Source organism: Tamandua tetradactyla, chromosome 8 (genome assembly GCF_023851605.1).
Source record: "Tamandua tetradactyla isolate mTamTet1 chromosome 8, mTamTet1.pri, whole genome shotgun sequence".
Classification (NCBI taxonomy): domain Eukaryota; kingdom Metazoa; phylum Chordata; class Mammalia; order Pilosa; family Myrmecophagidae; genus Tamandua; species Tamandua tetradactyla.
In genome coordinates, this window is record NC_135334.1 from 4,102,737 (window position 1) to 4,118,504 (window position 15,768).

Sequence of the window (15,768 nt, forward strand, 5' to 3'; positions counted from 1 at the left end):
TATCAGTAAGTAAATTTCTGATTGCCTTTTCGGATGGCTCACCCCAGACTCAGAAAGGTCAGTGAGGAGGCTGGAATGATGATGCTACATCTTTTGAAATGACCTGATATAAAGAATGGAAATCTTAGTGTGTTGAAAACTTAGAAGGAAGAGACCCCGGAAACAGAATACCCCCTGTCTCCAGCAGGCAGGCCTCCTAAGCTGGCCTTCTGTGCATCTTCTGGAAGACATCTCTAAGGAGCAAGGACACAGAAGCGCTCCTCTTGACTGCGCTGAGCAGAAATGTATATCCCCTTGTGGCCTGCCTTTCCTCCCTTTGCATTTCCCCCACCCTGAGCTGAGCACAGACCTGCACCCATATCCCTGGACAAGTCGCATCCTCACCAGTCATGTCACTAACACAGGTAAAACTTGGCTCCAAGCAAACGTGACAGGAACGATAAACATTTTCAACAGTGCTGAGAACTACCAATGACACATGTGAAGGGCACGCACTTCTCCCTGAAAACACTGCAAGATTTGATAGACTTCAAAACGCATTTTTTTTTTTTTTTTGAGAAAAGAGTTGAGCCTTGGCTCACTGGGAGGGCTGCTTCCCATCTTCCCTTACTTTACAATCTCTGTCTCTGACCCAGCCTCTCCTTGCTCTCAGGAAAGAACAAGCTTCTAACATAAAACCAGCCTCAGCAGCAGCAAAGGGGAGGTTTCCCCTGTCCTTTCTTCTCAGAAATAACCTCCACCCCACATAGTATCTGCTTTCTATGATCTCTGTCCCTGCTCTGGATATTCTGGTAAGGCCATTCTCCAGGGATCCCACAGGCAGGCTTTTTGTTTTTTAACAGACAAACTTTATGCTCTGTTTTACTACATTTTTTCAGACGTGTCTGAGTTGTTATTTTTGCATCTTATCAGCAGCTTTTGGAGGTGTGTAGCCTTCAAGTCAGGAGGCTACCTCTCTATCCAATTATATATTTCCCTCAATTAAATATCCTATGAACTAGTCACTTTGAACAACTGAATTTCCTTTCTTTGGACTTATAATTAATGACAACATTAAAGCGAAAATCCTTAACCACAGTACAGAAATTCTTTCTCTTGGTAGGTTAGATTAGAATCTCCTGCAAGGTAAAGTTATCAGTGTAGTACCATGAGCAAAGAGGTGGCCAGGCATTGAACTGAAACAGCAGTGTATTAGCAGCTGTTCACGAAAGGACAGCTTTTATGTTCTGGAAGCCATAGTTTTGTTTGTTTTTCTGTCTGTTCGTTCTGTGGTTGTCAGGATGCTAATGCTGAGACCAAAATGACTTCTGCAGAGTTTTCTCACCCCTGGGGCCCTGAGCTTGGTCATTGCCAACTGGAACCAATCATCCTCATCCACAAGTGTTGGCCATGCCCGCACAGCTTCACTCACACAGGCTACAAAAGGGCATGGAAATCATGATTAGAATCACAGAGTACTTTCCACTCCAAAGGGTGAAGTGCATGTGATCTTTTCCTGTTGCCAGAGGTGAACACAAGCAGAGCTGCAAGGACTCCAATGTCCTGCTGTTCACCCTACAGCATCATACTGACCTCTCTATTCTTGAGCCAAAGAATAGCTCAACAATTCCCGACACAGGGTCCAGAGTTGTGCAAGCTGTATGGACCCAGGATCTTTACAGAACACAAGAGATTATCTGCTCTTCACGGGGACTCTTTGGCTCAGCTTGGGGGATGGAGGGAGGAGGGAAGAGGTTTAGGACTGTTTGTGGGTGCCTGTTGCTGTTTAACAATGTACACACTCAGATGTAGCCGAACAGAGGGCTCTGTAAATCAGGCAGCTCAGTGTTTATAGACACTCATGTATACCTTTAGATTCTGAGCTCATCCAATGTCTCTTTATCATAAAAGTTTATAAGATGGCTGAGTAGACCAGGCATTCAAGCATAAACCTGAGTGCACATGCAGATATGTACAGCTTGCAAAAATATGGCTAGAAATGTGCAGGAAGAAATAAATTAATATGAATGAAATAATAGGTCACTATACAAAGTGAGGCATTCGGATATAAAGCTGAAACAGAACTGATAGGATCAGTAGGATATACACACATATGTAAAGAGATCTACATTAAGAAATTGGATCATGAAATTGTACGGGCTGGCAAAGTTTGAAATCTGTATGGCAGGCAAGCAGGCTGGAGACTCTAAGAGTTGATGTGGTCTTGAGGCAGATTTTCTTCTTCTCCGGGAACTTCAGTTGTTACTCTTATGGCCTTCAACTTATCAGATGAGCCCACCCACATTATTTAAGTAAAAGGGTGGTGTCTTTTACTTAAAGTCAATTGATTATAGATGCTAATCATAACTACAAAATACCTTCTCAGCCACATCTAGACTAGAGTTTGAGCAAACAACTGGACACCATAGCACAGCCAAGTTGATTCACAAAGTTGATCCACTCAACTTTGATGTCAAGGGCAGCTTCCATAAGGGTCAAGTATAAAATAGAGTCAGACTATTTTTGATCATTAGGAAAGACAAACAGTGTTCTCTTCTCTCTACGTTGAAGTAATGATGTGGGCAAACAGTGAAGTCTGAGAGAAGGGCCGCTTGGGGAAAGCCTGAGTCCTTACCTGAAAGGGAGGAATGGGTCCAAGTAGCCCACAAGTTGTCTAGCCCAGTTCGCTAAATTCATGACTAAAATAGTGTCTGTGTAGCTTGTCTATTCTCAGGAATGTCAGTGGAGGCTGGGCTCTGGGGCTGGGGTACGTTCTTGGCTTTGGAACTTTGGAATTTTTGTTTCCAGATGAATCATGGCGGATGGGACAAAGCTTCGGAAGGAAGAGGAAAGGGATGTCAAAGAGGAAGCACTGCTCTCCAAACGCCAGCAGGGAGAGGACTCCACAAGGATGCTCAGGACTCAGCGTCAGGCTGGCCCGGATACTTTGCTTGAAATTTGACCTCAATATCAAGTTGTTATTTAGTTACTAGAAAAAGGTTTCCTTCCTGAGAACCCAGTGCTAGAATCCTGCTCATTCTTCCTAGATTGATTGATTCCCATCTCAGATTCCAATCCAAGATGGCACTGAAGTCTGGCCTACACGAAGGAAGTTAACGCAGAAACTTAGGAAATAGGCAAACCTATCTCTCAATTCCAGATTTTTCTATGTATTTTCTATATGACCTTGAAAAGCAGTCTTTGGTACTAGGATTCTTTATAGGTAAAATTTGGATAACCATGTGAATATACTAGGCTATTATCTGGTTTAATGAGTCAGCCCTTACTGTTTACACAGAGTAAACACTCAGTATAAGGGAATAGTTGGATGATAGATAGAATAATTTAGACAAATATAGATAGATTATAGATAGCTATAGATAGATAGTTATAAATAATAACTTATATGGATATATAGATAAATAAATAGCTATAGATAAGTAGATAGATAGATAGAGAGGTAGATAGATATAGATAATAGTTTACGTATAGACAGATAAAGATAGATGCTAGCAATAGATAGAATAGTTTTGATAGATATAGACGATAGGTAGCATAGATAGACAGACAGATAGATAGATAGATGGATGGATGGATGGATGGATGGATGGATGGATGGATGGATGGATAGATGGATGGATAGATAGATGGATGGATAGGTAGATTATGTATACTTTGGGAGACAGAAAGATAGATGATAGATACGTGATGGAGTGGGTGAGGATGCAATAGTGCCTGTGCCTCATGTCACAAAGGCCCATCTCCTTTCACTGGAGGGAGCCTCGATCCATCACCCACACGAGCCAGGAATTCACAGAGAACACAGGGAAGTGTCTTCTGAGGATGATCTATTTTCTGTACTCAGCATGTTCCTAGAAACCTGTTGTTCCCAGGAGAACAGGTGAAAACCTGACATTGTCAAAAAAAAGTGGAAGAAGCTTGCTGCTTAATTTTTTATTAATGGTATTAAAATTTCTTTGCATAAGTCATTAATCATTAGGTCAAATGAAAGGCTTATGTTTATTCAGAGGGTGGAATATCTGACAATGGTGAAGGAGTATGTTTTCTCCATGGGCTGGCAGAAGAGCTGCATTGTTACAGAAGGGAGAGATAGCTTTTCTTCTCCTTTTTCTCATTTATTTATTTAACTTTGCATAGAACAGTGAGTTCAATCTAACAAACATGTATGTCTTCAACAAAGATGAATATGATATGGTCTCTGTTGCAGACAAGCTCAGAATACTAACGATAGTGAAGAAACAGCAAGAATTGTTAACATTTCCGGACACTGAGTAGGGGACAGTCACTGTGTTAAGCATTTTATGTGCATTAACTTATTTGCCTTATTTCATCCAAAAAACCTATAAAAGAGGGACTATCATTGTCTCTGCTTTATAGAAATTGAAACAGATATGTTGAGTAACTCACCCAAGGTCGTGCAGTTATGGTGATTACAATCCAGTGGAGGAAGGCAGACTGCTGCACAGATAAAATTTCATTTTACATTTTTAACTTGAAATGAACAGCCATATTACTATACCTAGCCTGTACATAGACAACACAGCAGTATTCTCTCATCTCCTGTCCTTTTCCATCCACAACACTGCTATGGAACCTCTGATGGATTTCCAGAGATAGAAGTTGAGAGAGAGTTCAGAAAACCTGACCAACAGTCCCAGGAACTTTGAGTCAGCTGGCAGGGCTGGGATGCTGAGATGTAGTATTGCTTCTTGCTCCATGGGAAAGAGAAGGCACAGAAGGGAGTATCCCAACCCTGCTATGGTTGATTGACACTGAGAACTCTGGGCACCTGCCTTCGAGGAAACCCCTGTCCCTGGTCTAGCTGCACTCAGTAGGGTGTTAGGTACACCCCAGGCCTTTTATTCTGTTGAATTAAATTTAAGAAAATGATGGAGTCATAGCAGAACAGAATATTAAATATACATTAATAACATGTGTTTGGAAAATGCTTGCATAGGAAACCCTATGCTGGATATAATGGCATACACCAAAATATTAATGTTTGATACCTTTAGGTGTGGAATTAGAAACTGAAAAAAATATATGGTATCAATTTTTAAAGATCTTAGTCTAATTACCAACACATTTGTAAGGACACGCTCCATTATCCCCGCTCCTTAACCCTCCTTTCTCTCCTCTACCTCTTATTTTCCCATTTTTCTTCTTTTCTAACAACACTGTCAGCATCACTTTTTACTCCATTTCCTTCAGACAGCAAATATCCACCAGAGCAGTCTGTGCTTAACCCTTTAATATGTACAGTGATGAGTGATTACTTATCACAGGAAAGTTATAACCCAACAATAGCAAAATACAACAAACAATCTGAAAAGGAGCTCTAAAGCAGTTTCTGCACATTGTATACAGTCTTTCCCTTCATCTCACCCAGGGCCTTGGACTGGGTTACGCAGAGGCACACTCAGAGAAACCTAGTCTGCTCAGTAGCCTTGTCTTGTTATAAAGGCCAGTTGTCCTTCTGACCAAGGAAATGCCCACGATAGCCAAATGGGATCACTGTTCTCTATCACTCCTCAGATCACATGTATGACATGGCTGATCTTCTTTCATAGCTCTAACCTCCTCAGGGACATGGAAATAAGTAAATATCTTGATTCAGCCTAAGATGCATGAAGAGGTACTATTGAATGATGATATTCAGGAGAAATAACCTCTCTCTTGAGCTGATGTGCCTAATGATTTCTGCAATTTACCTTTCTTTTAGCCTTAGATATCCCATTTCTGATATACAAAGTGTCATGTCAATCCTGATTTCCATTTACTAGGGAGCAGTGTATACCCTAGAATGCAAGAGATATATTATTTTTTAAGAGTCACATACAAGTAAAGTTTTCATCACTTGAGCCCTGTTATGGGTTGAGGTTATGTGAGACTGAATTGTAGAAAGCTATTTCACAGTTTAATAGTAAGGAGTCCATATGCCCATTTCGAGTGGTATTACACACATTTTTGTGTGCACAAATGCAAGCATATATATATATATATATATATATATATATATATATATATATATGCATACATGTGTGCATATATATATATATGCATACATGTGTGCATATATATATATATGCATACATGTGTCCAATGCACATCCCTACACATAAAAATTCCACACCAACAACAAAATGTGGTATATCCACAAAATGGAATGTAATTTAGCCACAAAAAGAAATGGGGTACTGACATATGATATAAAACAGATAAACCTTGTAAAAATGATTAAGTATAAGAAGCCAGTCACAAAAGACCACACATATTGTATGATATCATTTATATGAAATGACCAAAATAGGTAAATCCATAGAAACAGAAAGAATATTGGTAATTCCCAGATTCCGGGGAGAGAGGGAAATGGGTACTGACTGCTTATTGGGTTTAGTCTTTCTTCAGGGGTGGGTAGGTGATGAAAATGCCTCAGAATTAGAGAGCTGTTGGATGCACAACACTGTGAATGTAGTAAAAGCCACTGAATTGTTTACTTGCTCACTTTAAAATGGTGCATTTTATGTTGCATGAATTTCATCTCAATTAAAAAAAAATTCAAGCACCCCAAAACTGGATATCTGTTTCTATAAACTGTTCAGTTATCCTGGAGGGTCACTGGTCCCAGTAGGACTGGCCTTCTAGAACCTGGGAATGATTTCAGGACAAAGTGGAATTGGGCAGGCAACATATATTTCATCAGAGCAGAACGTTTTATCATTTGTGTCATTCTTCCATCTGAACCCTGTTCTCCCCACTGCAGCTGCCCATGGATATGGCAGAGCACCCTGGGTGTCACATCCTTTTGCTGGTTTCTCCTCTACAATCCAGCTATGGGGAGGAGAATTGAGTCATGTGCTTGGCCTGACCTGGAAGTCCTGGTCAAGGGCCTTAATGGGGAACCACTTTCCCACCCCAGCAGAAACTCCAAAATGAATCTAAGTCAACAGATTGTGAAATTCACCTGAATCAAGATCCACAGGTCCATGCAGGACCACATACGCTTGTGAATACGTTTCTTCTCTATCGACTGGGTACCCATAATTGTACAACCATGGTGGAGGGGGCCCTGGTGTCTGGTGATATGTCCCCAGTCTGCCAGAAGCACCACCACCCTGATTGCTGAAACGCATTCTTGGTGAGAAGTGGTAAGGACAGTTCCTTTTGCTTTTGGCAAACACTTTAACTGGAGAGCACTTGGCTTGGAATAGGAAGAATACGGTCAAATCCTAAAACAGAGACTTTATCCTTAGTGGTCATGCATGAGTTTGGAGAGAAATAATGTGAAACCAGGCTGCAGCAAGAGCATGAATAACACTGGACCCCTCAGTAAACTACAAAAAGAAATCCCTTGCAGCTCTCTCTTTACCCATGGAGTAATATAACAGGATCATCAATTCTACTTCTTTGCTATAGCTTGCTGAAATCTGTCCCTGCCACTAAGAATTCTTGTATTTAATTTAGGCTTCTTTAAACTTCAATTTATGTGACAGAGACATATGGCAAGTAAGGGCATGGATAAGCTCAGAGAATGAAATATTGCTCAAAAATGTTTATTTTGAGCATCAACTACATGCCAAGCAGACTTCTAGGTGCTAAGGAGATAAGATGAATAAGACAGACATGGGCCTTGTCTTCCTGTAGATTTTGTCTAGTGGGGAATGACAGATTATATAAATAATTGCTGAATTACAAGATTACCGAGTGCTCTCAAAATACATATCAAGGAAACCTAACTTTGTCTTGAGGATCTTGTTCCTCCTTCAATACACAACTCAAACACTTCTCTGTAGTAGAATCAACCACTCCTCTTTCATCTCATAGCACTTTGCAATGCCTGTTGTGTATTTTGTAGACTGTTGATAGAGTCTATGATCCTTACACTTGAGAGTTATTTCCAGCCATGGTGTCTCTGAGCTCCTGAAGACAGGACCCTCTCTTCTTCAATATTGTGACCCAGTGCCAATCTCAAACACTTTTTGTTTAAGAAGGGAAATTCCACCCTTCTGTTGGGTGGAACAATGGCAGTGCCCAAAATGGAAAGCTGACTGCCTTTCTTTCAATGACGTCCAGGGAGTTTTCAACATACTGAAAGCATACATGGAGAAGACTGATATACGGGAGTTCCCAGCTGTTGGAACACTAAAGCCACAACTGGAGGGTAGAAAACTCACAAAGGCGAAAGTTGGAGTTCATGTCAGCATTTGTGTTGTCAAAACATTCCTCTTCGTAGCCTCTGGGGTCCCTGCAGATGGGGGAGGGGCAGTAGGAAGCACAACCCTACTGTGGTCATTTCCAGCATCCAAAGCCATGATTGTTCTAGAACAAGTGATACATAAATTTATATATAATTGACTTGACTTTTACAACATAACAGGCATTCTCCACAATTTACTGATAAGGAAATTAAGCTTCAGATTGGTGCACTGACTTGTGCAAAGTCAAATGGCTAACACATGGGAAAGCCAGCATTAGTCCTCATTTCCGTGGTTCCCAATCCCACAATCTTCCTCCTGTTGTTGAGAACTATCCAGTGGTCCAGGATCCTCAGCGTGGTGTCCCCTTTTCTGCTCCAATTGAACCTAAGTCTTTGGTTTGCTAATGATTTCACATTTACACCAACTGAGTGAAGGAAATACATCTTGGGGAGTTATAGTATAATGATTGCGTGTGTCAGTCCAATAATGACAAGGGACAAAAATGAAACATGTAGCTGCCAGACTACATAAGTGTGCTTAAGGTTATTCAGAGTATATGTGAGGGGATTTGGTGAACAAAAATCTTTTTCCGTAAGCACTTTAGACTAAGTCTAATGAACATCCTTCATCTCCGCATTTTCATCTTCAGCTATACCTGACTTCTGCATTATTCTCCTATCTGCTGACTCACAGATTTGAAAAATAAAATAAAACAAGGAAAATGATTCCCCACAAGCCCTTAAAACTTATCACACACACATAAAAAAACACACTCTCTTTCTCTTTCTCACTCACACACACACACACACACACACACATCAAATATCCACATAAAGGGCGGGCCGTGGTGGCTCAGCGGGCAAGAGTGCTTGCCTGCCATGCCGGAGGACCCCGGTTCGATTCCCGGCCCCAGCCCATGTAAAAAACAAACAAACAAAATATAATAAAACAAGAAAATGTTTAAAGATGTTTCCCTTTCTTCCTCCCTTCCTTCCTTCCATCTTTCCTTCCCTTCCTCCCTCTCTCTTTAAAAAAAAAAAAAAAAAAAAAAATATCCACATAAATATGAAATTCTTGGAAATGCAGAGCCTCATTAACAAAGATATATATGATTATAAGTATGTTTCACAAAAATAAAGGAGCTAATCTAGAAAAATGAAATGAAAACCCTTTCCTTTTTAGATGCTGGATACGGAAGACTCCAGCTTATTTATTTTATGAACAGAAGGGCAAAACTAGGATTTATTGGGTGTCTATCGTATTGCAGGAAGTGTGTTCTGCACTTCCACAAGCACGGATCTAGCAGTTATTCTCGTTTTATACCAATGAAGAAATTGGATGCTCACGTGATGTGCTCATGGCCATAACGCTGACAAGAGGAGAACTGAAATCTCAGCCAAAATCTGAAACTAGTCATTCATAGACAAAAACCTATTTCCTTCTCTCCTTACCTGAAAAAGTTAATTAGGTCACCTACTGGAGGAAGAAATGATTCCCAAAGAAGTTAAAGAAGAGGAAAGCCTAGGGCACTTTCTTCTGGAATTTAACATGCTGGAGAGTTTTATAATTGGCTGATCAGGGGCTCCCTGCTGCCCGTCCTATGGCCTGGGGGCAGGTTGGGGACAAGGCCTCTCCGTATAATGAGGAGATTTCCAGGAGGCCTGGGAGAAAGGGGTGATGCTGAGGAACTGGTGCAAATGATTTGTTCTGATCATATCTCCTACATTGTGTGTGACAAGGTAGCTTAGCTCCCAGGGCAGCTGTTACAGAGTACTGCCAACTGGGGGGCTAACGACAGAAAGTCATTGTCTCCTAGTTTTGGAGATCAGAAGTCTGAAATGAAGGTGATGACAGGGCCATGGCTCCTTGGTACCTTCCTCCACAGGGAAGAATGTGCTCCCTGTCTCTTCCATCTTTTGGTGGTGGCTGGTAATTGATGACGTTCTCTGCTCTGTCTCTTTCTGTCTGTGTCTAAATTTCCTCTTCCTATAAAAAAGGACACTACAGTAATATTGGATTAAGGATAGCCAGTGTGAGCTCACTTTGATTTGGCTATGTCTATCTGTAACTATTTCCAAATAAGTTCACATCCTGAGCTACAGGGGATAGGACTTCAGCATATTTGGGGGGACACAATTTAATCCACTGTGCGAGACTGTGGATAATCATAGGTTAATATGAAAAAAAATGCCTTCAGGTGGGGTGAAGAAGACTAAGGCTCTTCTACCAAATTTTCCCTCAAAGTGGTCCACCTCTTAGGGTATGCAACTTACAGGTTAATCAGGCCTTTAAGCAAAGTCGTTGATAATATCTCATCTGCCTTTGATCTTTTAAGCCCATCCCTGTCCCCTAATGCTCTCTCTGTGGCTAACTCATAAAAGTGATCCATTTTGTACCATTTCCATTCTACTTACTGGCCCATTTCTCAGACTGGCAAATGGAGACACAGACAGGAATAACACTAACCACTCATATTTTAATAGTGATATATCACATGGAAATCACTTTTATGTGGTTGCCTTAATTTAGCCTCAAATAATAATAATAATAAAATATTATTTTATTTATAGATGAAGAAACTGAGATACAGACATCAAGAGAGTGGCTGGTCACACATGCAACACACATGTGTGAATGATTTAAGCTGTTGGTTCCTCTTCCCACATCCTGGTTGCTGTGTTTACCTCTGTTCCTTTGGCTCAGCCCACTCCCCGCCCCCCCACCCCCACCCCCACCCCCACCCAGAGATCCCCTGTCAACAAGATTCCTAGCTTTACCTGGTCCTTTAGTTTTAATTCTGCTGATAGCTTATAATAAGGCTCTTCCACTCCACACCTTCCCACTCTAGTCCACCTGGCTTCTGAGATGACAAAGAGAAGAAGCCAGAGGGGAGCTAATTAGATGTCTTCTGGTCAGACATTGGTGAGGTCTTTGACACACATTAATGAACAAAACCAATAAAGACACTGCTTTCAAGGAGCTTATAAGCAAGAGGAAAAAAGAGATAGAAAACAACAAATAAGCAAGACATAAAATCTTAGAAGGTGATAAGACAGTGGAGAAAGGGAAAAGCAAGAGCATGGTATGAAGTCTGCAGAGTGCAGGTGGTGGTGGAGGACAGACCACATGTCACATTCATAGCTGGAGCAAACCTGATGGGGAGGGGACCGTCAGTGAAAAGAGGGAAGGAGGGGAGAGCATTGACTCAGTTTACTTACGTGGGAGGGGTGGCTCTTGCAGAGAAATTAGCAAAGGCCTGAAGGAGCCCATGTGCCTGCTCTACACCCATGCTCAAAATAACAACTCAGGCCCAGATTAAGGCTTGACAAAATGGGCCTGAGGAGTATGAAGTTAGAGAATACGTCAGAAGAGTAACAAGCATGAAGTTTGGTCTAGTGAAGGCAGCAGCAGTGGCAATTCACTGGACTATGTGCTGCAGGGGAGGGAGATACTGAAAAAGAGTGTGGAAGATAGAAAAAATACACACTTGTATGAGTTCCCTAGTCCCCTGTGGTGCCCACTTTGCCTGCTGCAAGCTGGTTTTCTTCTTGGAGTCTGATAGCCCAGATTGGAGCCTGAGGAAGTCAGTTGACAAGAAGGGAAAGGTGAGAAGGGGTACCCAGGCATGATGGCCACCAGGGTGGCACTAGGCATCAGAAATGACAGTGACCAAATCGATGCAAATGTACTAAGAAATGATGATCATGCATCTATGTGATGATGTTAAGAATTACTGATTGCATATGTAGAATGGAATGATTTCTAAATGGGTTAATTTCTTTTTTTCTTTAATTAATAAAAAAAAAAAAAAAGAAATGACAGTGACCAACTTGGGCAGACCACTTTCCATAGGCTAGCCATTGTGCTGAACGTGGTATACATATGCACACTTAATCCCTGCAGCATCCCCGTGAGCAAGTCCCAGCACCATTCCCACTCTACCTCTGAAGAAACTGAGGTTCAGGGAGGTGAAGCGACGGCTCAAGGTAGAGCCAGATTTCAAACAGATCTGCTTGACTCAAAAGGCCATGCTGGTGGAGGGTTGTGGGAAGACGGCAGAGTAGGAAGCTGCAGTTTTTTATTAGCTGCTTTAGAACAGTGGGGGCTGGATACAAGCATGGCCATTGTTTTAACCCACCCTAGACAAAGGCAGCAGAGGTGACTTAAAGACAGTACCCTTGCTCAGAGCTGTGGAGGACAACTGAAAGGCAGCAGGGCAGGTCAATAAATTTCAGCTTCAGGGGAGCCATTGAAGGAACTCCTGGCGCCCTCCAGGCCCTTTCCTTATCCCTTTCCTCATCCCTTTCCAGGGGAGTTTGGAGCTGGCTAGAGTTCCCTATTAAGTCCCTGGCTTTCCTCCAGCCAGGGAAAACTGACTTGGCTGTCTTGTCCAGTGTTTTCCTCCTTCTACAATCATACTCCAGGCAAAAGCAGCTTGAGAGCACTAAAGAACTATAAGAAACAATTGAGAGTTGCAGCCTGGGGTGGCTTCCCTACTTTAAGACTTGCAGTAGGACACCCTGAAGAGGGAGGAGGTCTATACTCCTGAGAAGTAGAGCGGACATTCAAACTCCTGTGAATGGGGGAACTCGAAAGGTCACTAGCAAGCACAAGGTCACCACGAGACAAGAAGGACCATGCACTCTGCATATGTCTTCGGTGGTCCTTTCAGATAAGAGGGCTGACATTCAAGCAAATCTCACTCATATCAGCGGCTGGCTACAAAGTCATGTAAAAGACACGTCAGGGAATAGCTCATCGAGTTAACATTTTAAAATACTAAAATGTTCAGTGTGCAACAAGAGTATTACAAGCCCTCCCCACCAAAAAAAAAACACGAAATGGGAAATTCTGGCACATTCAAAGGGAGAGAACAAGTATCCAGAAAACACCAATAAAGAAACTCATAACTGCAGACATACCAGAAAAAAGACCTTAAAAAAATGATTTTCAATATGCTCAAAGAGATGAAAGAAAATATACAGACAAAAAGGATATCAGGAAAGCAATAAATGAACAACATGAGAATCTCAAAAAAAAAAAAAAAAAAAAAAAAACAGGTATTGTTAAAATGAGTCAAACCCAACTACTGATGTTCAAGACCACAATAAGTGAAATGAAAAATGCCCAGGAGAGTTTCCAGAGCAGATTGGAGCCAAAAGAAGAAAGACTCAGAGCACTTGTACATAAGACAATTGAAATAAATCAGGTTAAGGAACAGAAAGAAAGAAAAAAGGCAAAAATAGCCTAAGATGCCTCTGGGACACCACCAATTGTACCAAATACCTACATTATGGGAGTCTTAGAAGGAGAAAAAAGGAGAGAAAGGAGCAGGAGGAATATTCAAATAAATGACAGAAAACTTCCCAAACTTACAAAAGAGATATAAGCATTCATATCCAAGAAACCCAGATAAAAGTAAACAGGATAAACTTGAAGAAAAATATACATTGTGACATACTGATTAAACTGCCTAACACAAAGGGCAAGGAAAGAGTTCTGACGTTGCAATAGAAAAGCAATATATTACATACAAGGGAATTCCAATTCCATTAAGTTCCAATTTCTCATCAAAAACCATGAAAGCAAAAAGGCAACTGAAAGAAGTACTGAAAGAAAACAATTGCCAGCTAGAAATTTTATATCTGGCAGAACTTTCTCGGAAAAATGACATAGAGATTGGCATCCCCATTTGGCATCTCCAAAGCTGAGGAGGTCAGCACCATCAGACCTGGCCTACAAACAGTGCAAAAGGGAGTTCTTCAGACTTAAAGAAAATGCAACAAGGCAGTGGTAGAAAGCAGCATAAAAAAATAAAGACCTCTTGTAAAGGTAAACATTTGGGTAATGATAAATTACAGTACCATTGTACTGTATTAATTTTTTGGTATGTATTCCAACTTCTTACTTCCTACGGGTGCTAAAACTCAAATGCATAAAAAGTAATGATAAATCTGTGGTTTGGGACATACAATGTACAAAGATATAATTTGTAACAGATATTTTAAAAGGTGGGGAAATGGAGCTGGAGAGGCATAAGAAGAGTGTATCTGTATCATGTTGAAGTCAAGCCAGTATCAAATCAAATATTGCATATATATGTATCTCATTAAAAATGATGTTAAATTTTAAGCCCATACTAACCATGTGAAAAATATATGAAAATATTTAAAGATAAATGCAAATTTATTCTATATGTCACAATACAAAAAATCACATAACTATGAAAATAATCGTTAACAGAAAAACTTAGGGATTAATAAAAGAGATATATATGTTAAAACTGAAAGGATAAAAAAATGTACACCATGCAAGTAGTAAAGAAAGGAAGTAGGGAGAGTTATGCTAATATCAGATAAAATGGACTTAAAGTACAAACGGTAAAAAGGGTCAAAGATAGTCATTATATACTAATAAAGGGGTCAATTCATTGAAAATATGTAGCAATTATATATAAATTTTAAATATATTAAAATATATTAAATATGCTATAAATATATATTAACATTTGCATATATTTATGTATGCATACACCTAATAATAGAGCCCCACAACATATGAAGCAAATATTGTGTGATTTGAAGGGAGAAATTGATGGTTCTACATTAATAGTGGGAGATTTTAATATACCGCTTTCAGTAATGGATAGAACATCTAGACAGAAAATCAGCAAGGAAATACAATACTTGACTAATACTGTACTAACAGACATTTATACAACCCTTCATCCAGCATCAGAATGCACTTTGTTCCTGAGTGCACATGGATCATTCTCCAGTATAGACCATATCTTAGGTCACAAAACAAGTCTCAATAAATTAAAAAAATATTGAAATCATACAATGCACCCCCTCTGGCCACAATGGAACAAAGGTATAAATAAAAAACAGAAGAAGAAATGGAAAATTCACAAATACGTGGAAATTAAGAAACATACATTTAAACAACCAATGGATTAAAAAGGAATTCACAAAGGGAAATCAAGAAATATATTGAGGCAAATGAAAATGAAAGTAGCATGCCAAAACTTATGGAACACATCAAAGGTAGTGCTGAGAAGGAAATTTATAGCTATAAATGCTTAAATTAAAATAAAAAGAAGGAAGATTTCAATTCAGAGATGTGGTCTCCAAGCTGGAAAGACTAGAAGAGAAGAGAAAACTAAACTCAAAAGGATCAGAAGGAAGGAAATAACAAAGTAAAGAGTAAAGATAAATGAACTAGAGCTTTAAAAAAATCAATAGAGAGAACCAACAAAAACAAAAATTGTTCCTTTGAAAAGATCAATAAAAGGGACAAAACTTTAGTGAGATTGACAAAGAAAAAAAGGGAGAAGACACAAATAACTAGTGTAAGAAATGTAAAGTGGACATTACTACTGTTCCCACTAAAATAAAAAAGGATTATGAGAGTATACTGTGAGCAATGGTTGGCCAAAAATTGGATAAACTAGATGCAATAGACAAATAGCTAAAAACATACAAACTACCTGTGCTGACTCAAGGAAAACAAGAATATTTCAACAAACCAATTACGAGTAATGAGATAGAACCAGTGTGGTAGTTAGGGT

The 15,768-nt window shown here is 40.1% G+C and overlaps 1 protein-coding gene across 3 annotated transcripts in view; it reads right to left on the minus strand.

Annotated features, from left to right (window-relative positions):
- The window catches only part of NTM (neurotrimin), a 1,015,613-nt gene that overhangs the window by 312,533 nt on the left and 687,312 nt on the right, over window positions 1–15,768 (minus strand). The gene's annotated exons all lie outside the window — the stretch shown is intronic.